At 38.1% G+C, this 24,432-nt stretch overlaps 1 long non-coding RNA gene across 1 annotated transcript; it reads right to left on the reverse strand.

The window, feature by feature from the left end:
* Positions 1–372: 372 nt before the first annotated feature.
* Positions 373–22,981, reverse strand: LOC124625764. Its single transcript, XR_006980718.1, has 3 exons — positions 22,892–22,981; positions 5,527–5,591; positions 373–618 (listed from the first exon to the last, which is right to left on the reverse strand). It is a non-coding gene; the product is annotated as an uncharacterized LOC124625764 (long non-coding RNA).
* Positions 22,982–24,432: the final 1,451 nt, after the last annotated feature.

Below are 24,432 nucleotides of genomic sequence, written 5' to 3' on the forward strand. Positions count from 1 at the left end.
GATAGATTTCCTAGTCTGATACCGAAAAATTCAATCTAATTTGTTACGAAACGTACAATAATTTTTATGTTGGTTTCTAAAAACCGTATTAATAATACAGCTGATAGATTCTCCTCAAATAGATACACATAAATGTTACTATGTTGTGAATTTTTACGAAGTGATGTCTCTGATGGAATTTGTCACAATGTAGTAGAGTTCTTTTGTGAGAAACAAGGAGAGAAACTGCTTGTAAAGCATGTAACACTTACATCCTCTGAAAAGGGCTGAAAGTTATCGTTTTGGCAGATGCAAGTAAATTAATAAAGGTCTACACACTTTCTGCTGGATTGATTTTATTTAATGGTGGTGCTATATATTCTTACTCAAAAATCAGTGGTTTAAATTTGTGCATCTTTATTGTAAATACCACACAAAATATGCGTTGACCGGGATGATATTGTCACAGTCGTTGTTTGTAACGTGCATTATGCCATGCAAAGTGTTGTTCTGAAAAAGTTTAGCATATTATCCAGATTTGAAACGCGGTTCCTGCGCAGTTGTTGTTGACATTATTCTTGATGTTGTTGTCGATGGTGTTGCTGCATTTGTAGTTGTTCTGGTTGTCGTAGTTGTGGTCTGGAATATAGAAGAATAATTTTAATCATCCAGAAACGAATATTTACTTCGCACACAAACAGTCATTTGTATTTTGCCTGCAATAAAAATGATTCAGTTTCCTCGGCTTCAGCAGTTTATTTAAATGTCTAAAAACATCTATTCATTTTACACTGCTAAAATGTAGTTACATACTGGCAGTTTCAGAGACTTGGTTTCTGAAATACAACTATCTGCATCGAGACAACATTATATGGCCGTAAGCGATTACGTTATGTTATCCTCTTGTAGTGGAGGGAGAAAAAATTTCAGTTAATATTTGTTCTCTATATTCTCCTACAGACGTGGTCCACTAGGTAATCACGTAATTTTGCTATTCGCACAGCGTGAATGGCTGACAATTTCCATGAACTCATTTACTTTGTTGTTACATATGACAAACGTTTTTTGTGATAAGCTGAAGTGTATTGGAACGGGCCGTAAATACAGCGAGCTGCCTATTGGTTAGAAGTGATCTACCGACATCCAACCACACGGGCATGGATACAGTGAATGGTAGTTTCAACTGGCGATTGAATCTTCTTAATTTCTGCAGGACTACGGTACACAGTTTCAGTCTGTCAAGTAAAGGGATGTTCTGAATGCGGGTACGAGTTGTTTTACGTTAGTGACATAGAAGTTTCGATGAGTTTGCCTCCACATTTCCTCACGACACTGGGACGTTACGAGGAACCGGCTTGTATTGTCACGGTCACTGGTCTACATTTGACGCTCGGCCAGCAGGCCTAAGTGGCAGCTAGCAGGGCAAGGAATGTGAGGCGTTGAAGTTCCTGAACAACTGGCTGACGGGTTTTTCCGAGTCCACAACGTGTTCGCTATCTGAAAGGGTAAAGACGACACAATAGCAGCAAAGATAGACGAAATGCAAGGCGAAACAGTTATTTTTTCAACGGAAGCGTTCCAGATCCTAAACACATTATACAGATATACTATGTCCACCAGAAGAGCTTCAAGCTAGACTCTAGACAGGTTATTATAGAGTTTAGTATTCAAAACGAAATATTTACTCTGCCGGGGATTGCGTGCTGGTATGGAATTGTAGGCAGAATAAAACTGTGCGCAAGTTTCACTTGCAGAGAAGTGCTCCACCTCTTGACCTACCCAGGTGCGGCTAACAACTCGTTCTCACAGATTTACTTCTCCTAGTACCTGTCTCCTACCTTCCAAACTTCGCAGAAGTTCTCCTGCGAAACTTGCAACTGGGGGATGTCTCCAGATTGCAAATTTCTCTCACCAGCGGTGTGTGCGCTGTTATGAAACTTCCTGGCAGATTAAAACTGATTGCCGGAGGGTAGGAGACCAGGTACTGCTGGAAGTAAAGCCGTGAGGACGGGTCGGGAGTCGTGTTCAGATAGTTCAGTTAGTAGAGCACTTAACCGTGAAAGACAGAGGTCCCTAGTTCAGGTCTCGGTCCGACAAACAGTTTTAATGTGCCAGGAAGTTTAATCTCAGCGCTAGCTGCGATACTGAAGTGAAGATGTGAGGACGGGTCGTGAGACGTACCTGGGTAGTTCAGTCGGCAGAGCACTTGTCAGCAAAAGGTATAGTTCCTGAGTTTTTGTTTCGGTCCGCCACACACTTTCAATCTGACAGGGAGTTTAAAATGGAGTATTGTTATTCATTGAATCAGATTATAAAACTAATGACAAATAACCTACTAGGGCATTCTGATCACATGATACATCGTCAGTAAACACCACAAGGACCTACATTTAAAATAAGGCATATCTGTAAAGTGTAAATCGATATTCAAATTTAGCCGTTCACACTTCAACGTAACTCGAAGGGAGCATGAGCTCCTAGATCCTTACCGAATAATGCTAGAGGAAGAGTAACCACATTCTTCCTTTTATTACGTAAGTGTATATAATGCTCAGAAACCTTTTTACCTTGGAAAACCGGATGTTGGCATACATTCGTGACTTTGTTAATAACTTAGTAACTACGTTGATATTTTTTTTAACGATTTCTTGTAAAATGGACACAATAACTTTATCCGTATCTTAGCGTTATATGTCTATGTATAACTGGCATTAATTTGAATGGTTGCCATTGTTTAAGCAACTACTTTAGATTAAGTAGTGTGATGTGACAAAGAGCTTGTAAGGGAGAATGAAAGAGAGAGTCTTTTGTTTGTTATCTTTTTTTGGCGGGCCCTTTGCGGTGTTTTTGCCGTGAGACTGTACATCCAAGGAGTCACAGGCGAGCTAAATACTTCACCATTTTAGTGGACTATGAATAATTTCGTGAGCACAATTTAAGGAATTACTGGACGTAGGTTATTTGATTTGGCTTTTCTGTGATTTACTTTGCGTCACTATATGAACATTTTGTTTATGGGATTGAGGGCAGCTGTGAAATCATTTTATCAACTGGAGTTAACACCTGTATTCATGTCTTACAGATTTTTGCATGTTTTTCACACTGTCTGTCCACAAGATTTGAGTTGAAGTTGCGATTTACAGTCGGGAACTGCGTATTCGGATTCGAAATGTTTATGTTGTCTTGTCTTGAATTACTGTGCTCTTAATGCATTTTGTTCAGACATATTTTTGTATACAATATTCTGCACGCACTACATGCTCCAAAACTACATAATTATTTAATATTTAATTATTTTCCATTTGAATATGTAATCACTGTGAGGCCACCATTATGGTATGTGAGATTAACGAACATTTATTTGGTTTCCAATATAACCTTATAGTTTCTTCAAGAAGAATAATCCTATTGGACTCATAAAGTCATCTTCCTCCTCGTTTCTACTTCTCGTTAACTTGCTTATTTGTGTACTCTCACCAGGAGCAGCCTGCCGCCAAAGGCCTCCATTTAGCTTATGGACACTAAATGGTAAGATGTATACCTCGGAGGTGAGATGTATTTTCCCAGGATCTCGAGTCCAGTGAGGTACAACTGCTACCATATGCTAAGAGGAATTGGTGCATTGGTATTAATTAAAAGCCTAAAAATTCCCATTGTCAGTATTCCTCGTTGGTTATTTCTGCACCATGACAATTGACATGACAAATGACAGGATTCTCGTAATGCCAACGGTTGTTGGGAATCCGTTCATTTCCATCCAGTGGAAAAAATATCAACGATTCTTTAAAGTAAATTTTTAATTTATAATGCTTTTATGTTAAGTATTTCCAACAAATTTCAGTTAGCCCACGCAATAAAGGTCAACAAACTTCCCGCTTGACCTTCACAGAATGATCTCCGTACTTGGTTGAGTACAATACTAACTCAAACGACAAAGCCTCATAAATCTCAGTGTCGTGAAAAGAATTTGCACACTTCAGTACCTATCTTTTGATATTATTAGACTGTTATGATTATTAGATAACCCTTTGTGCAACACATACGATCTCCGAAGTAGGTCAAATATCTTTATATGTCCATAGTTTTGTAATAGAAGTAATTATTTTTAATTATACTGCCGACGTCTGTCAGCAGTTACAGTTCAACTAACGTTAGATATCCCGCAGATTTATTGCATATATCATCCAACAGCTGGTGAAATGGCTAAAGAACAATAAATGTAGCCACATGTGCTCTAAATCAGTCCCTGTCAACTGGTGCTTTAAATTTGGAAACATTTTAATGGTGCTACATTGCTCGTTTGGCGTCTGCGAAAATAATTTTGACACGTTATACATAAGTTAAGTGTTGTTAGTTTTTAATAATTTTTCACGATGGGTCATTTTTATTGAAGGTACCAAAGGAATGTTAATTATTGAGAATGAACTTTTGAGCAACATAAATTCGACGTACATGTTCTCTCTCAAATTTTCTCTGCTTGGATCTGAATAGTATTTGGATAAAGTTTTTACTTTCCAATGGAAAAAACACTCAAGGACGTGCAATTTTCTTTTTCGAAGATAGGAATTTCGTATTAAACGGACACAAGTTATAGATTAATAACAAAATGAAATTACGTTTCTAAACACAAATAATAACTCCAACAAAATCAAGTATTTTCTTTTTCATGTATTTTTCTCTACTTGCGTGAACTGTACAATATAGGAGTGCCGCCTATGCTCCTCCCCTAGCATTTAATATAATACTGAATTGTCTACAACTAAAAGCAGAAATCGTGCTCTGCGCTCCGATCCTTTAAACATACCCATTTCAGAGGAAAATAGATGAAAGGTAACAGCGAAGATTGCTCAGTAATGTATGACAAGAAAAATTCACTCGAAGGTACTACAATTTAATTCTTCTTAACAGCGGAGTGTCTAGCTTAAATTAATATTTATTCTGTAAGTTTTGGGATTGATATTTTATCGTTCACGAACAGAGATGCTCAAATCCCATACAGCTACTTCAAACCCAGTACAAGCTTTGATATCACTGAGTGCCCAAATGTTGAACATCGCACCTTTTAAGCCACGTATCTGGGTGGAAACAACTACTTCACATTCAGTACGAGCTAATTTTGAAAAGAGGCTCTAAATTTTATCTGAATAGGATCTAAACCATATTATACGTATGTGGCGAGTCAGGTGAGCTATTAACTAATCCTGATGTCCATAACGTGAACGATCATAAAAAAACTAAATTAAAAAGAAAGAAAGAGGATATCCGGGTAATCAGCAAAAAAGTTATTTTGTGGTATGGCGAAATATAAAGTGTTCAGGTTTGCAATGTTCATCATTTTGAGAAAGGTGGTTGTATCTTTTATAAATGTTGTAAACAGTAAATCAAATTGAATTAAAAAATTAGATACAAAGCCTTCAATACATTACCACAATACACATATTATTGCTTCTATGCATTCATATAAGTTTAGAAGCATAAACGGCGAATATCTTAGTAAATAAGACACTAGGTGAGTCGAGAAATATGAGTTTTACTTATAATTCGTACCTGTGTTCTTTGGTTTAGGCACTGGATATTGCAACCATCGATGAAAAACTCGCTATAAAGGGAAGCTGTAAAATGAAAAATAAAACTTTGTTATTCACTTCAGCAAGCCACTTAATTAGTCTGTAGTACTAGAGACAATCATATGTACTACTTCATAGTAAAACATGACGTCATCTAATCCGTTTCTGGTATCAGAACCCTGATTGATACTCAGAATTAAATACATAAGACAAGATCTCTAGCTTCCGGCATATTTTCAAAATCGTAGTCATTCAACTCCACATGTGAGAATTTCGCATCGACAAAATTACAACGAGAATTAACTGAAACACAGAAACAGTGTTCCTCTTTCAGCTTCTTGATACATTGCACTACAGCGAGTCCAGAGTTTATAGATAAAAAAAATGAATGTACGTTCTGCCGGTTAAATATTTCCTCCTGAATTTTTTACAGTTTGTGTTAGCCTATCGTTTTAGAAAGCTGTTTCCTGTTTTGCACGACGGAATCAATGGAGCGAGACATGAAATCAACATACACATTCTTAGATGAGGTAAGAGTCTTTTCGATGAAAGCCTGGGCATTTTCGCGAAATATTACTGTCTTATTTGCATTGGGGATAAGCACTATAACAAGTATTATTACAATTTAGAAGAATCAGAAAAATTACAAGGATTATTAGAGATGATAACGCCTGACTAGGAAGGTTTCGCAAAACTTGAAGATAAAACCTGCAGGTTACCTCTGTACTCATGTGCTGGTGATGCAAATATAGAGCCGTTCCAACTCAAATGGTGACTTCACCTTCTAGATGTGAACCCTGCCTGTCGAGGCTCTGATGGCCGAGTATAGCTGGTGGAACCGCAACACCTGGTGCAGAGGAAATAATGTACCACTCTGCAACTCGATGGAGCTTAGATTGGCATCCCTGTCACTAGCATTATTTATTATCGTTTGGCCTTCCATACACACATATGTCAAGTCCCACGCAGTTCAAATAGGTATAGCCATGTGAGTTAACGAGCATAGCGCTCTCATTTAATATATGGCTGAAGAGTCAGCCTTCAGGAATTGTGAAACGAACCCTAAACTACGTGCCATAAAGACCGCTGATTCGACCCGGACGGGGAAATTCACAGGTGGCTATTGTGCTGAATGATGCCTAGGCGCTGTAGGTGTGTGAGTGAGAGACACAAGAACCTACGTAATAGGGAAATCCCGTAGAAGCCGTTTGTGGCCACGGAGACGTAGCAGTGTTAAATATGATGGACCTAAGATCGGCCGTAAAGGGAAACATTTATGAAAACTATTCAGCTATGTAGTAATTTAGGGAATGAAGCCACAGTAATTTTAATCTGCATCATCCATAAATTTTCATGGTGATCTCAGTAAAACTTGAATATTTATCATATCTATAATAGTTTAGGATTTACTGTTAAAGTGAAATTAACAAGTTTTGTAACAAAGACGTGAATGATCAAATATGAACGCTTTGATCGATCTTAACGATCGACGTTTCATACAGAAGCGCTTCATTAAAATGACAAATTTTGTAAATATCAACACTGTAGCTGTATTTGCTTAAAAGATATGGTAAATTTAAATTATAAGTATTTTCAATGAAGAATCAGGTCATCGTTTCCTCCACACAGAACACATTGGACGATAGTAGCATTACTCCTTGTTGAATCATTAGGTAATAGAATATTTGTTGTAAAGCTTAGTGCATAATAGTCACTTTTGTTCTTTATTTATTTATGAGAAAGTACATTATTGCAAGGTTTCTGGCCGTGGCATTCAAAGCTAAGAAGGAAATTGTGTAAGAATTCACTGTTTATTATGTAATGGATATTATTGTTACTTTATTTAGAACGTGAAAGAACGTGAAACATGTTAAAACGTAATATAATGTAGAATAAGCTGTAGCAAATCAGATGGACAGATTCAGGGAAGGGAAATGCACTAATTAGTTGAGCGACAATGTCCTTCCCGCGGGAAAACGCGACCGGAGACGGGCAGACGGACAGTCGGTGTTTATGTAGTTAGGAAGTGAAACGCCTTAGGAAATTTCGCGTTGTGTGGTATCACGGGACTTAGTCTCTGTGCGGTGAGTAGCCGCACGCCTGGTGTGAACTCTAACTTTTCGTGTAAATAATGAAGTGGAGTATTGGACTTGTGTTTCGCGATGAGTTTGTGAATGATCGAACTCTGTGAAATGGATATGTGCTCCAGTAGAACAGTAGCTCTAAGTACAATCACTTTCGCTTTTAGTTTGCTTTCTGAATAAATATTATTCTAACCAAATCGCAACTGTGTCACCTACATCATTTGTGGGTTGTTAATTTAACACCTGATATTATTAGCACTATTGTAATATTTTATATTAAGATTCTTTGGTTCATACAATCCCGCAAACCTGCCGTCAGACAGACAATTTAACCAAACGGTCACAAGTGTCTAATTAAGGGTGTGTAATGCGACACGTGCGGTTTAACACCTAGATGAGTTTGAGCCAAGACATTTCGACTAAGAGGAACCGCATGTGAGCGCGAAGAATCTTTGGGAAGTTAGATAAATGTCTACATGGAATATTAGTTCACTACCCAGGGAAAATAAGAGTTGCTAAATACATCAGCAAGAAGAAAATTATAAAATGCTGTACTTATAGAAAGCACGGAATAACTACAACGAAGAAACACGCTTGTTACCAAGTATACTGTGATATAGAGTGGAGACATGCAATATTAATGAACAACAAATGGCGAAACTTAATCTTTTTTTCCACTTCTGACTGGACTGTTGCGGCCCGCCACGAATTCCTTTCTTGTACCAACCTCTCGATCTCAGAGAAACATTCGTAACTGCAGTTGTTTGTTAGATGTATTTCAATATCTGTCTTCCGCTACAATTCTTACTCTCTACAGTCCCCTCCAATAACATGGAAGTTCTTCCTTGATGTCGTGTAACTGCATAAAGGAGAGAGTGATATCTGAATGAACAGAAGAGGTGGTTAATGTGTAACAATGTAATTACTGATATATGATGGGGCGGTCATAATTGTAAAGATTACGCCTCATATAATTTTCTAGTAATGACTTTGAAACATAGCGTGTCACAGTCCGAGCACTGGAAGTTTACGACATTCGGAAACTACAGCATCGCTTGAATGTAGAAGTGACTCGTAGAGCGTGTAGTAATTTAAATCTGAAGCTACTGAACCATCTGAAGATGTAAATTTTTCTGCAATATAGCATTTCGTAGCAGTGTAAACTATGTGTTAAACTACATTATTGACCTGTGTCTTTATCGTCAGGAATAGGTCCCTGCCTCTAAGAAACCTACTGACATGTCCAGTATCATAAATATCTAACAGTATTTAACAGTTACATCACATTTGGTTCCTTTAAAAAATTTTTCTAATTTTTCTGGAAATTTAATTTAACTAAGAGCCATTTTTCCGTGTACCGACTTTCAGGTTAGTGTTATTTTATTTGAAAGCAATTAATCTATTTTGTTTGAGCCCTGGCGCAAAACAGGCTGAATATTGAATGAAAATTCATTTTTCTTCTGATACATCTGTGTGTTGATTGCTTGGTGTGCAATATTTGAATGTTGTTTGAGGGGTTGTTATATCATAATGCCATAATTCATGTAGTTGGTGGGAAACTTCCGTTTTTTCTGTTGTGTTTAACTTGTTGGTGTTGTTGTTGTTATGGTGTTCAGTCCAGAGACTGGTTTGATGCAGCTCTCCATGCTACTCTATCCTGTGCAAGCTTCTTCATCTCCCAGTACCTAGTGCAGCCTACATCCTTCTGAATCTGCTTAGTGTATTCATCTCTTGGTCTCCTTCTATGATCTTTACCCTCCACGCTGCCCTCCAATGCTAAATTTGTGATCCCTTGATTCCTCGGGACATGTCCTACCATTCGATCCCTTCTTCTAGTCAAGTTGTGCCACAAACTTCTCTTCTCCCCAATCCTATTCCATACCTCATTAGTTACGTGATCTACCCACCTAATCTTCAACATTCTTCTGCAGCACCACATTTCGAAAGCTTCTATTCTCTTCTTGTCCAAACAATTTATTGTCCATGCTTCACTTCCATACATGGCTACACTCCATACAAATACTTTCAGGAACGACTTCCTGACACTTAAATCTAAACTCGATGTTAACAAATTTTTCTTCTTCAGAAGCACTTTCCTTGCCATTGCCAGTCTACTTTTATATCCTCTCTACTTCGACCATCGTCAGTTATTTTGCTCCCCAAATAGCAAAACTCTTTTACTACTTTAAGTGTCTCATTTCCTAATCTAATTCTCTCAGCATCACCCGTCCCTATTCGACTACATTCCATTATCTTCGTTTTGCCTTTGTTGATGTTCATCTTATATCCTCCTTCCAAGACACTGTCTATTCTGTTCAACTGCTCTTCCAAGTCCTTTGCTCTCTCTGACAGAATTATAATGTCTTCGGCGAACCTCAAAGTTTTTATTTCTTCTCCATGGATTTTAATACCTACTCCGAACTTTTCTTTTGTTTCCATTATTGCTTGCTCAATATACAGAATGAATAACATCGGGGATAGGCTACAACCAAGTCTCACTCCCTTCCCAACCACTGCTTCCCTTTCATACCCCTCGACTCTTATAACTGCCATCTGCTTTCTGTACAAATTGTAAATAGCCTTTCGCTACCTGTATTTTACCCCTGCCACTTTCAGAATTTGAAAGAGAGTATTCCAATCAACATTGTCAAAAGCTATCTCTTAGTCTTCAAATGCTAGAAACGTAGGTTTGCCTTTCCTTAATCTTTCTTCTAAGATAAGTCGTAGGGTCAGTATTACCTCACGCGTTCCAACATTTCTAAGGAATCCAAACTGATTGTCTGCGAGGTCGGCTACTATCAGTTTTTCCATTCGTCTGTAAAGATTTCATGTTAGTTTTTGCAGGTGTGACTTACTAAACTAGCCAGCCGCAGTGGCCTTGCGGTTCTAGGCGCTGCAGTCCAGAACCACGAGACTGCTATGGTCGCAGGTTCGACTCCTGCCTCGGGCATGGATGTGTGTGATGTCCTTAGGTTAGTTAGGTTTAAGTAGTTCTAAGTTCTAGGGGACTGATGACCTATGATGTTAAGTCCCATAGTGCTCCGAACCATTTGAACCATTTTTGAACTTACTAAACTGACAGTTCGGTAATTTTCACATCTGTCAACACCTGCTCTCTTTGGGATTGGAATTATTATATTCTTCTTGAAGTCTGAGGGTATTTCGCCTGTCTCATACACCTTGCTCACCAGATGGTAGATTTTTGTCAGGACTGGCTCTCCCAAGGCTGTCAGTAGTTCTAATGGAATGTTGTCTACTCCCGGGGCCCTGTTTCGACTCAGGTCTTTCAGTGCTCTGTCAAACTCTTCACACAGTATCTTATCTCCCATTTCATCTTTATCTACATCCTCTTCCATTTCAATAATATTGTCCTCAAGTACATCGCCCTTGTATGGACCCTCTATATACTGCTCTCCCTTCTTTGCTGAGAACTGGGTTTCCATTAAAGCTCTTGATATTCATGCAAGTGGTTCTCCTTTCTCCAAAGGTCTCTTTAATTTTCCTGTATGCAGTATCTATCTTACCCCTAGTGAGATAAGCCTCTACATCCTTACATTTGTCCTCTAGCCATCCCTGCTTAGCCATTTTGCACTTCCTGTCGATCCCATTTTTGAGACGTTTGTATTCCTTTTTGCCTGCTTCATTTACTGCATTTTTATATTTTCTCCTTTCATCATTTAAATTCAATATTCCCTCAGTTACCCAAGGGTTTCTACAGGACCTCGTCTTTTTACCTATTTGATCCTCTGCTGCCTTCACTATTTCATCCCTCAAAGTTGCCCATTCTTCTTCTACTGTATTTCTTTCCCCCATTCCTGTCAGTTGTTCCCCTATGCTCTCCCTGAAACTCTGTACAACCTCTGGTTCTTACAGGTTATCCAGGTCCCATCGCCTTATATTCCCACCTTTTTTCAGTTTTTTCAGTTTTAATCTACAGTTCATAACCAGTAGATTGTGGTCAGAGTCCACATCTGCACCTATAAATGTCTTACAATTTAAAACCTGGTTCCCAAATCTCTGCCTTACAATTATATAGTTTATCAGATACCTTTTGATATCTCAAGGGTTCTTCCATGTATACAACCTTCTTTAACGATTCTTAAACAAAGTGTTAGCTATGATTAAGTTACGCTCTGCGCAAAATCCTACTAGGCGGCTTCCTCTTTCATTTCTTAGCCCCAATCCATATTCGCCTACTATGTTTCCTTCTATCCCTTCTCCTACGCTTGAATTCCGGTCACCCATAACTATTAAATTGTTGTCTCCCTTCACTACCTGAATAATTTCTTTTATCTCATCATACATTCTTCGTCATCTGCAGAGCTAGTTGGCATATAAACTTGTACTACTGTAGTAGGTGTGGGCTTCGTGTCTATCTTGGCCACAATAATGTGTTCGCTATGCTGTTTGTCGTACCTTACCCATACTCCTATTTTTATTCATTATTGAACCTACTCCTGCATTACCCCTATTTGATTTTGTATTTATAACCCTGTATTCACCTGACCAAAAGGCTTGTTCCTCCTGCCACCGAACTTCACTAATTCCCACTATATCTAACTTTAACCTATCCATTTCCCTTTTTAAATTTTCTAACCTACTTGTCCGATTAAGGGATATGACATTCCATGCTCCGATCCGTAGAACGCCATTTTTCTTTCTCCTGATAACAATGTCCTCCTGAGTAGTCTCCGCCCGGAGATCCGAATGGGGGACTATTTTACCTCCGGAATATTTTACACGAGAGGACTCCATCATCATTTAATCATACAGTAAAGCTACATGCCCTCGGGAAAAATTACGGCTGTAGTTTCCCCTTGCTTTCAGCCGTTCGCACTCCCAGAAGAGCAAGGCTATTTTGGTTCGTGTTACAAGGCCAGGTCAGTCAATCATCCAGACTGTTGCCCCTGAACTACTGAAAAGGCTGCTGCCTCTCTTCAGGAACCACACGTTTGTCTGGCCTCTCAACAGATACCCCTCCGTTGTGGTTCCACCTACGGTACGGCTATCTGTAGTGTTGAGGCACGGAAGCCTCCCCACCAACACCAAGGTCCGTGGTTCATGAGACAGGGTGTTTAACATATTTAAAAATAAATTTGTCTACGTGAAGGCTAGTGTGCAACGTCGTTTGTGTTGTAAATAGGCTGTACAGATTTTTTATTGGTAACGCCACGTAGCGCTCTGTATGAAAATCACTGGCTGTGCTGCGTGCAGTCTGTGGCTGTTTTGCATTGTTGTTGGCTATTGTAGCGTTGGGCAGTTGGCTGTTAACAGTTCGTAGTGTTGTGCAGCTGGAGGTGAGCAGCCAGCAGTGGTGGATGTGGGGAGAGAAATAGCGGAGTTTTGAAATTTGTAAGACTGATGTCATGAACTGCTATATATATTATGACTATTAAGGTAAACACATTGTTTGTTCTCTATCAAAATCTTTCATTTGCTAACTATGCCTATCAGTTATTAGTGCCTTCAGTAGTTTGAATCTATTATTTAGCTGGCAGTAGTGGCGCTCACTGTATCGCAGTAGCTTGAGTAACGACGATTTTTGTGAGGTAAGTGATTTGTGAAAGGTATAGTTTAATATTAGTCAGGGCCATTCTTTTGTAGGGATTATTAAAAGTCAGATTGCGTTGCGCTAAAAATATTGTGTGTCAGTTTAGTGTTGAACAGAATAGGTAAAGATCGAAATGTCTGAGTGCGTTCAGTTCTGCTCAGCTGTTTGAAAATCAAATAACGTAAGGGATTTACCAGCACAGTAATTCACTAATTTTACTAAGGGGATATTTCATATGTCGACACTTAGCCGAGGATACCTCACTGGAATCTTTTGATTTTCTCTGGTAGTTTGTGTAATTACTGTAGCTTTTGTTTATTGCTAGCGCGTAATTGTAGAGAAAATCTCCTTTGTTGTTGCAGTCTTTCATTGTTGTACAATTAAACAGTTGTGGCATGCATGTAAATTTGCACCAACTATTTCGCAGCTGCGCTTGCCATTAACTAGATATTATTTTCAGTGCTATGTTCTCTTACTTTTGCTCTTCAAATTGTGCTTTTCTGTGTTATCGTGTGAAATATTGTGACAATAATGGCGTGTGAAAAACGTAACACTAGATTCCAAGGTAAACTGAGAAATAATAGTGATGATGAGCGTAGCTTATCAGCGCCACTGTGTAATGAATTAACTAATGTTCAAAGTAGTAATTTGGTAATTGTGCATAGGGAAATGGAGCGGGCTGCAAATAGTGGTGGCGGCAGTGAATCAATTAGTGAACAGGGAAGCATTATCGATCGATCGGTCGGCAACAGCTTGCCTCAGGAATGCGAAATGACAGGACGCAATCTTGCAAATACTGTAGATTCAGGATTTGCGTCCTTGCCGTTTCCTCAAATAAGTCAAGGCACATTTTGTGCTTTTCAAAATGCGAATATGCCGGTTCAAATGCATTGCCGAATAGCACTGACGAACGTGTTTCAGGCACCAGTGCATTGTTATTACAATTAATGCAAAAAATGGGACAAAAGCTTCAAAAGGTAGACACAATGGAACAAAATCTTCAGAAGTTAGACGCAATGGAACATAATCAGAGACAAACACAGCAAAAGCTTCAAAAGTTAGACACCACACTTGAACAAACACGTGAAGATTTAACTACTGAGTTACACAACATTGAATCGAAATGTCAGAAAGTCTGTAATGACGTAAAAACACAAATTTGTGAGCATTTTCAACTTATTTTTTCGCGCCATGAAAATGTATTACAGAATCACGAAGCAGCCATAAAAGAATTGCAAACCATTGTTCATGAAAATCATGATACCTTGTGGGCTAAAATTGACTCAGTTGCATCTACCGATTTGGTTACGCTACTTGCAAAAACTCAGGAAAACTTAAATGACACAGTAGATACTCTGAAAATTGGTTCAGAAAGACACATGGGGAAAATTAGTTCATTATCAGAGATAGTAGCCGAACTTTCGGATCAGTTCACTAACTTATCCACAAAGGTAGATGAGAATCTGAATGACGCAAGACTGGTAGTCTTTAATGACCCCGAAGAATATGAACAAATTAAGAAATTCAAACAAAATCAGAATCAAATTAATACGCAACAAAAAAGAGAATTCCGGGAAGTACAAGATCAGTTGGCACATGTAATACAAAAATTACATATTTCAGAGGACACTCGTGCTCCAACACGGGAAGAGGGATTTAAAAATATGGAGAAGCCACAAAATAATCACATGGGGCATTTCGGAAACTATGAAAGAAATTGGCAAGGTGCACCGAATTTTGAGATGGAACCGCCGACACGAAGTAACAATGACCGATATGCTACTTGCCGACACGATGATTTTGACTATAAGCTGTTCATTACTACACGTAAATTCAAAACATTTAAGAATTCTGGCAACGACATTCATCCACAAGCGTGGCTCCATCAATTCTTTCATTGTTTTCCTCCCAAATGGTCATTGGAGCACAGATTAGAATTAATGTGTGGCTACTTAGAGAATGAACCAGCTGAAACAATGCGATCGGTCATTCACGATTGTCACAGTGAAGGAGAATTTTATCATGCCTTCCTCTCAGCATATTGGTCTCAAGCTACACAAGACCGAGTAAAACATAGCATCATAATGATGAAACATTTCGAACAATCTGAATTTTCCAGTCTTGTGAAATATTTTGAAGACATGTTGCACAGTAAGGTACCAGTCAAACCCTTACAGCCCCTCAGAACTCATCTGCATTTGCTTAATCAAATTGCCTGAACATTTACAACATACTATTTTGGCAGGACGGTGCAAGGACGACATTGATGCTTTTCAGGGACTCTTACAAAAATTAGAAATTGACACTGACAATCACACGACGCGAAAACAGGAACACAAAAATTACAGGTCATATCCGTGACAATTCTGCAATGAAAGAAATAATAACTGGACACGACAAGGCTATTCTTACAACGCAAATCGTGAACAAAACAGACACCACCCATATGACAACCACTGGCAGAGTAATAGTTACAGAGAAAGATCGCATTTCCGTAGTAATGAATATGACAGAGACAATCATTGCAACAGACAATATGGCAACCAGAACTACTATTATCACGGGTGACAGAATAACTTCAGACGCAACGGTCCACCGTGCAGTGGTAGTGCAGGGACAAATTCTTTACCACTTAACCGACAACAAAGAAACTACAGTAACTACCGACATGACGACAGACGATATAATCATAAGGACAGACCTGAATTTCATCAGAACTGGCGGGATTCAAACAGTGCTGGGCTCTGTCGGCAAGGTGAAGTTGTGGAAGTGAGGTCTCCTTATCCCAATAACGACGCACACCAACAAAGAAGTAGCAGACAATGACTCACACCGCAGGCAGCCTCGTGCGCTGGCTGGCTCAGGGAAAAATAACATAGACGGTAACCTTGAGAAAAATTTGAGCATTCTTTGCCGATGTACCATATACCACATCAATTCCGTTGAAGCTGGAGCTCTGCATAGTAGGAAGAGTAAAAGATTGCACCACATTTCACATGTAAAACTGTTTATTGAGAGATAATCTGTTTTTTTAACTTAGTCATTGCTCTAAAATTTTTCACTTCACGATACTAGTACAATTTGTCACACTGAGAAACTGTTAACATGCAAAAATGTTTTGAAGTTAACTATCCAGTCTAGAACCTAGGGAACAAATTTAGACAGTATTTACGAATGGATTGTTATAGTGAGCAGACATCACAATGTTATTGTGTGTGTACCTTCTTGCTTGTTAGTTGCACGATTACATAACGACTATAAGGCTTACATACTTACAACATATACTGGTACTGCTAATAAGATTTTAATGCAACATTTTGGTTTACTTGAAAATACATTCTGGATTTAAAGTACTTTCTTAGAGATACCGGATGACACAGTGGTTGGTTTACTTGACAGCTACATGATTATAACACGACGCTACTAATGTGTGACACAATCTACATTGTTGCTTTTGCGGTGTATCTGTTTTATATCTGCACAGTTTTTCTGAGTTCTTGTGGAAAGTAAAACATGTTTTAGTAGTAATTTTTGTGGTATTGCTACAATGAGACAGACTTTTTCGTAGCACAACAAATGTTACATTATACTACTTTTTTGATCACAGTAAGGTACGTAATAACTACGATATCTATACGCAAAGCATTTCACTTTTGTTGATTACGAGGTAAGTACATTGATTTCTACAGATCTTTGTTTATGGACGACGATAATTACTACACTTAGCACATTTTTACCGTTAAGTAGTGACAGAGATTATCTTACAACAATATGCACAGTTTAGTGCTACAGTACTCGTATTTGAGTGATTGATTTTGTACTTAAAACATTTGTTTTTAAAGATTTTTGAATTAAATGATACGAAGGTTTTCTGTGATACATTTCATTCCATTGCTGTAATCTGTAACACCTGAGGGTATAATTACATTAATCCTCAGGGGGGTACATGCCTACTCTGTGTACCATGTGCTTGGCAAGCACAAGGAGCCCTAGCTAATGTGGTATTTGCTTATACAACTTTACACATCGGTACTATATTTCTCTAACACATAAATTACACAGCTATCTGATCATTTAGCTGAGAGAGACAAACATTTAATTTACTACATCAGTGACAGATGTTTATGTAATTACACAGTTGGATATCTTCACACTTATGAAATTGTATTTTGTAAGTACTTTGTGAACTCTTCATATTTTCTCAGAACCATTGTGATACTATGAAAGCTTTGAATGATGTATTTGGTATGAGGTCATGATTTTTAAAGTACGTTTGAGGTAGATGACACTACTGAAATGAGCAGAGAATATTTTTTAGGGTTTGAAATTATTGCAGAAAGCTACGACGTTTTTGATATTTGGCTGAGTTTTTATGATGTTATTATTATGATGACAATGTGTATTATGCTGTTGAGGTATGTTTATGATCAATAAGCTGATGCTATATGAGGAATTTAATTATGTTATGTATTTGTTATGAAGAAATATTGAAGAAGTGTCGACGAACATGTATCTGTGTAATAAGGTAATGAATAATGAGTAGTGGTTAGGCACCCTGATTTGAGAAAAAGGATGTTGGAAACCAAGAATTGTACTTTAAGAGTTATGAAATGTGTGTAAATGCGTGAATGTATCACAATGCTGGCGAAAAGTTTTTGGACACCGTTACATTTATAGGATTTTGTTTCTACACATTTCTACTGTAATTTCTCGACTTGTAAAATTTTATTTGTATTGTGTCACTGTAGCGGAAACTTCTGTTGTAAATTTTGGTAAGAAAGCTAAGTGACCTCGATGTAACGCGTCATTGACGCCCAGCTGTGCGCCGCCTGGAGACAAAGCCATTAGGTGATGAAAAAACAGGCCATTAACCTCCATATTGACAGTTCTTTGTAGAAAGCATCACAAATACGACACACTCAAACTTGAAAACATGATTACACTGTGGAGTTCTTAATTTATGATATTTATTGAAATGAAGTGATGAGAAACATTTTACATCTATTGTCTTTCTAGTTGAGAGATTGCTCATTTTGTTTAATATCTGGTTTCCAGCTGTGTTGCAGCATTGGCTTTATAAAATAAAATTAAGTGCATTTGCTAATGTGAACACTTTCTGCCAACAGATCTATTACATAATAATTTTATGATCCATTTTCTTCGAAAAAGGAGCACTTGGAATGGAAAGAACAATAAGAAGGGATTAATAACAGTAACTGCATACATAATTTTCTTTTCAACTACTTGGTAATTTTTTTGGTAGAGTAAGTTATCGTGATGCATCACTCTGGTGTTAAGATGTGACATAGGTATTAAAAATGGCCATTTTTACTGTAATATTTTTTCTGCATGTGAGTTTGTCATGTTTAGTTCACGACAGTCAGTTTTAGCCCTGACGACGACCATGGAGGTAGTGGTCGAAAGCTCGGAGATTTATTCTGATTTGACGCGGCATGTACACCGAGAAATTTTTACTCAGGAAATACGTCGCGAAAGACTTCGTAGCCATGTTTAGATATAAGTTACTGCATTTGCTGCTGCTGTTTTTCCACGCATAGTGCTACTAAATTTCACTTTGTATTACTCTGTTAAGCCAGTTTTACTACTGATTTATTTTTTGTGTTGCTGCACATTGACTCATATTAGTTGTAATGTTGCATTTTCTCTGTTAATTTATATTTACTGCTGCTTGGTTTGCCAATTTGCATATTTTTGTCATTGCTGTTTGCATTAATTGTTTTGTGCTGCTGCATTGCCTCGTCCCTTAGTTTAGCATCTGAGCTCATTAGATTTAAGTTAGCTTAAGATGGGGTAGGCTATATAAGAGAACGAGTTGTGCTGAATTGGAAGAAATGCATTGAGAAGCTATAAGAAATTGGTTTGGCCAAAAAAGTATTTTGAAAGAGGATATGAACAAAAAAGTAGGGTTTAGGGACAACTGATTTAGGTAGGATTTTCTTGGAAATAAATGATGAGATAAGATAATGGAAATTAAATAATGAGGTAAGAAACATGTGAACATATAAATACAGAAAGCATGCTTGGATAGGATTTTTTTTTGGTGGAAACAAATGTTGAAATATGACAAAAGATCTATGGAATGAAGTTTTGGGTTGGACTGCTGTACCAAATGTTACACTGAAAACAAACCCTGTCCTTTCCCTTGCGTTATCCCACTATGTGTTTGTGTACCCTTGGGTATTTGTGTTTTCCTGTCTTTATGTGTTTAGCTAATAAGATTTATGTTGTAGAATTTTTCTAGTACTAAGCTACATTCACTATGATGAGAAATACTGTTATCCTCAAATATAATTTGCAATAATAATATGTTATTTTCTTTGTAAAGATATTTATAGACATTATTAATTCTGTTGTGTTTCAGTTCTCATGTGTGAAATTAATGTTTCGAAAACTATTCTCATTATTTTATATATTTACTTATGTCATAATTCCTGTAACACTGATGTGTCTGTTTATTTGTATTCTTTTGTAAAGCCTGTACTACTACAAATGTTATCTGTATTGTTATGTTCTTTAATGATGTATTTTCTACCTTTGTTATTGTATTCTCATGTTATAAAATTTTGATTGACACCAGTTCATCAAATTAAGTATCATTTAACTGCACACATCTCTGTTGCTCACAATATATGCACAGTAGGTGAGAAGTTGGGACTGTTAGTGCTTGCACGTATGTTGATAATTCAGCAAGGGACTGGTTAACAACATTGGTGGTTCTAGGGACAACTAAAAAAAAAACTTTGTGAGTACACAAGTGGTGGTTTATGGACTTGCTACATTCTCTGCAAGACTCTTCAATGGAGATTGTGCACCTGCACAGTCACAGCAGATGGCTGCTGGCCATCTGTACAAGGGCTTCAGTGGGTCTGCATCTTTGATGGCACAACAATACCATTATCTCTACAAGGACTGCAGTGAGTCTGTACCTCTGGTGGCACACCAATACCTTAATCTCTACCAGGACTACAGTGGGTCTGCTCTGTGATGACCTACCTACCGATATTCTTCAAAACTTCGACTTACTCAGCTGTGGGTTTGCTCTGTTGTGGACCATTACCTGTCTGCATGTCAAGAGTCAGCTCTGTCTTTCCGTTGGAAGGACAACACTACTTCTTCAACACTGCATGGAAATCCACTACTTCCGTGTGCGTTTTCTTCAATGCTCAGACTTTGAGAAGAAAATGAAACACTGCAATTTTACTGTGATGAATGATCTGGACTGTCTTTATGGACTGTGAGAAAATTTTAGATTTTGATCAACATTGAATGAATAAGTGTGTGCATTTGATTTCTTTGTTGTTGTAATTATGAAAAATTTTTTCAAATCTGTATTGGCCAGTGCCCAAAACAATTTGTAAAATTTTTTGTGGGGAGCATGGGGGCTATGTAAGTAGGCCGTATAGATTTTTTTTATTGGTAACGCCACGTAGCACTCTGTATGAAAATCACTGGCTGTGCTGCGTGCAGTCTGTGGCTGGTTTGCATTGTTGTTGGCTATTGTAGCGTTGGGCAGTTGGCTGTTAACAGCACCTAGTGTTGCGCAGTTGGAGGTGATCCGAAGCAGTGGTGGATGTGGGAAGAGAAATAGTGGAATTTTGAAATTTGTAAGACTGGATGTCATGAACTGCTATATATATTATGACTATTAAGATGAATACATTGTTTGTTCTCTACCAAAATCTTTCAATTGCTAACTATGCCTATCAGCAGTTAGTGCCTTCAGTAGTTTGAATCTTTTATTTAGCTGGCAGTAGTGGCGCTCGCTGTATTGCAGTGGCTTGAGTAACGAAGATTTTTGTGAGGTAAGTGATTTGTGAAAGGTATAGTTTAATGTTAGTCACGGCCATTCTTTTGTAGGGATTATTAAAAGTCGGATTGCGTTGCGCTAAAAATATTGTGTCTCAGTTTAAGCACAGTCGTAAACAATTTTTCCAAGGGGACGTTTCAGTGTGCTGTCGTGTTCAAGGGCATTTCATCATGACGGTGATCACTGAACATTTTATGCATTAAGAACGTTCCTTCCAAATTTCTGAACTGTGTTTCGAACATACTAAATTGAGTAACCACATTGAATATTTAGGCAGTATGATACAAAATTACTTAATCGAATTGAACACGCAATGGTCGATTGTGTATGTCACTGCTATAATCAAATGATTCTGCAGTGAAGTCTGTCATGGTGTACTTCGGCTGTATTATTTCACGTGCACCAATGTTCATGTCAGGCAACTAGGTTATTCAGCCAAATATTATTAGTTATTTCCCTGTTAGATCTGTACCACATTTAACCCTTTTATCAATCAATAATATCATATCAAAAATATTCTATTTGAGAGAGTTGTCATTGCTATTCTCAGCAGGCAGTTCTGTAGATTTGACCATTTGTGTTCGGCAGTTTTCGGGACGACAGCGTTGCTCCAGAAGTCCTTAGGTGCGCGATCGCTCAGCCTAGTGATTAAGCTAGGTGTGGGAATGTTACAAAGTGACTTCATTGTCTTAGTAGGATGCGTAATGCTAGAACTCTTAATGAACCATTAGATAATGTAAGAAATGTAATGGAAGATATATTTTAAATTCGTAACTTATCTCAGTTAAGAATTACTAATTCTTGTTCTCAGCATCAAATGATTCCTGATATGGACAGTATAAGGGCAGACATAATGGAAAACACCAAAATAGTTCACAAACCCCAGAGCTAATAGAAAAGGTGACTTATACAACGATCACAGCTTAGCGATTTCTGAAAAAAAAATTTGCTATGGATGTGGTAGAAAGATAAACAAACGAATAGAGATTACAGGTAGGAAACATTTTGTCTACAAGAAAAGTCTGTATGACATCTATATCAGAAGCAAATAATAGTAACAGCCATTTCAGTAAAACCAGTTAACGATTTTGAAGTGAAATCTAAGAATATGATGAACATAAACGAAATCGTTGAAAGTTTTGGGACGAAAAAAAAATAAGTCTGTATAATGATGGTATGAAAGCGTTGAAAGTAAAGCAAAGAACAGAAATCTGTCAAATGAGGCTAAACGATTTATTAATAGAAGCTGCAACAGGAAAGCTGTGATACATACAACTCTCACACAACTGTAACATAAAAACAAACCAATATGATTGTCGGAATGCAGCTTTCAAGATATTAAAAAAAAAAAATCTCACATTTCAGGTGAGAGGCACAGCAACAATCCACATGATTTTAGAGGAGCAATGCAGGAAGAAGTGGGATCAGATGTAGAAAAAAATACTGCAGCTGATAAAATAGAGCAGGAAAAATCAGTACAACCAACAAAAAGAAAACGAAAAGAAAAGAACCAGGAGGCAGCAATCATATTAATTATGAATTAGTTGCACACCTACTAAACAAAACAGTGGACTTTGGTGTATCACTTCACATTACTCTAGAGCTTTCTTTGTTGGTATTGACTTTTAAAATAACATGCTGAATTTGATCTGAAGATTCCTCGATAGCAATTAAATAAGCTAATTAAACTAGAAAGTACTGAGGACTTCCACATTCCCTGTGCTGTAGTACCTTTCGTGAAACACTGAAAACACATCTCTGTCATATCAAGTGCTTAAATTAAAATTGATATTATTTAGTGAATCATTATTTAACAGATAAATAGCACCAATCATACGCAAGAACATCAAACAATTATTGAATTGTGCATAATTATACAAACCTGCAGTGAAAAAACTGTCGGCGTTGCGAATCTGAGTTGCCAGGCTCAAACATTCTGTAGAACAGGACACCTGTGCGGTGGTGATGCCTAATAAAAAAGAAAAACATTGTAACTCTTCAGGCTTTCCCGGCGAGATCTTGACATGTGGAATAATTGGGTCTACTGCCGGATGTTTCTGTCGCTTTGGCACAATATTTCGGCCACGTAACTCGTTACCTTCTTCAGGTGCTACCTGAGACTGCTGCATTGGAAGATCTTGTCCAGTATTTATGCCCAAAGCGTGCCGGGTGCTCTCTGGGAATAAATAATGGGCAAGATCCTCCAATACGGCAGTCTCAGGTAGCACCTGAAGAAGGCAACGAGTTACGTGACCGAAATATTGTGCCAGAGCGACACAAACATCCGGCAATAGATCCGATTATTCCACACATCAAGAAAAACGTTGTGAAAACGTTGTGAAAAAGACTACATGGCACTTGCAGACTGTACAGTGTACAACGGGTACATGTGCAGGTATTTCTATTGATAACCGAGGATGGTGTACTGATAAACATTACTTCAATATTTACGTGATTTACAGAATAATAATAAGAGCTATTACAAGTTATGTATTTTTTGGTTGGCTAATACCTCCAACATCATGTGCCAAGAGCAAACCATTATGCTTATGTTCCCCTGAGCAGCAGGTCATGTCTTAAAGTGTGGCTGTGTGGATATAAATCGGTCAATCTACACTAACAGGCATAGTCCTCTCAGTGGTGCATATACGGCAGTATAGAAAACATAAGCTCATAAAGCTTGTGATATGTGTGGTAGAAGACCATTCGATGTAGAGAAATAAGAAAACCACCACATTAATCTATATGCATATCAAGGCACCACATATAAAAACATCTGCGCTTACACTCTGCATGGTCACTGGGAACATAATTTAATTTGTTACTGTCACAAATTTAATTTGTTACTAACACAACCTCCCCCAAATCAACCGTGGACTTTGTCGTTGGTGGGGAGGTTTGCATGCCTCCGCGATACAAATAGCCGTACCGTAGGTGCAACCACAATGGAGGGGTATCTGTTGAGAGGCCAGGCAACCATGTGGTCCCTGAAGAGGGGCAGCAGCCTTGTCCGTAGTTGCAGGGGCAACAGTCTCGACGATTGACTGATCTGGCCTTGTAACACTAACCAAAACGGCCTTGCTGTGCTGGTACTGCGAGCGGCTGGAAGCAAGAGGAAATTACAGCCGTAATTTTTCCGAGGGCATGCAGGTTTACTGTACGGTTAAATGTTGATGGCGTTCTCTTAGGTAAAATATTCCAGAGGTAAAATAGTTCCCCATTCGGATCTCCAGCTGAGGACTACTCAAGAGGACATCGTTATCAGGAGAAAGAAAACTGACGTTCTATGGAGCGGAGTGTGGAATGTCAGATCCCTTAATCGGGCAGGTAGATTTGAAAATTTAGAAACAGGAATGGATAGGTTCAAGTTAGATATAGTGGGAGTTAGTGAAGGTGGCTGGAGGAACAAGACATTTGGTCAGG

This window comes from Schistocerca americana, chromosome 8 (genome assembly GCF_021461395.2).
Source record: "Schistocerca americana isolate TAMUIC-IGC-003095 chromosome 8, iqSchAmer2.1, whole genome shotgun sequence".
Classification (NCBI taxonomy): Eukaryota; Metazoa; Arthropoda; class Insecta; order Orthoptera; family Acrididae; genus Schistocerca; species Schistocerca americana.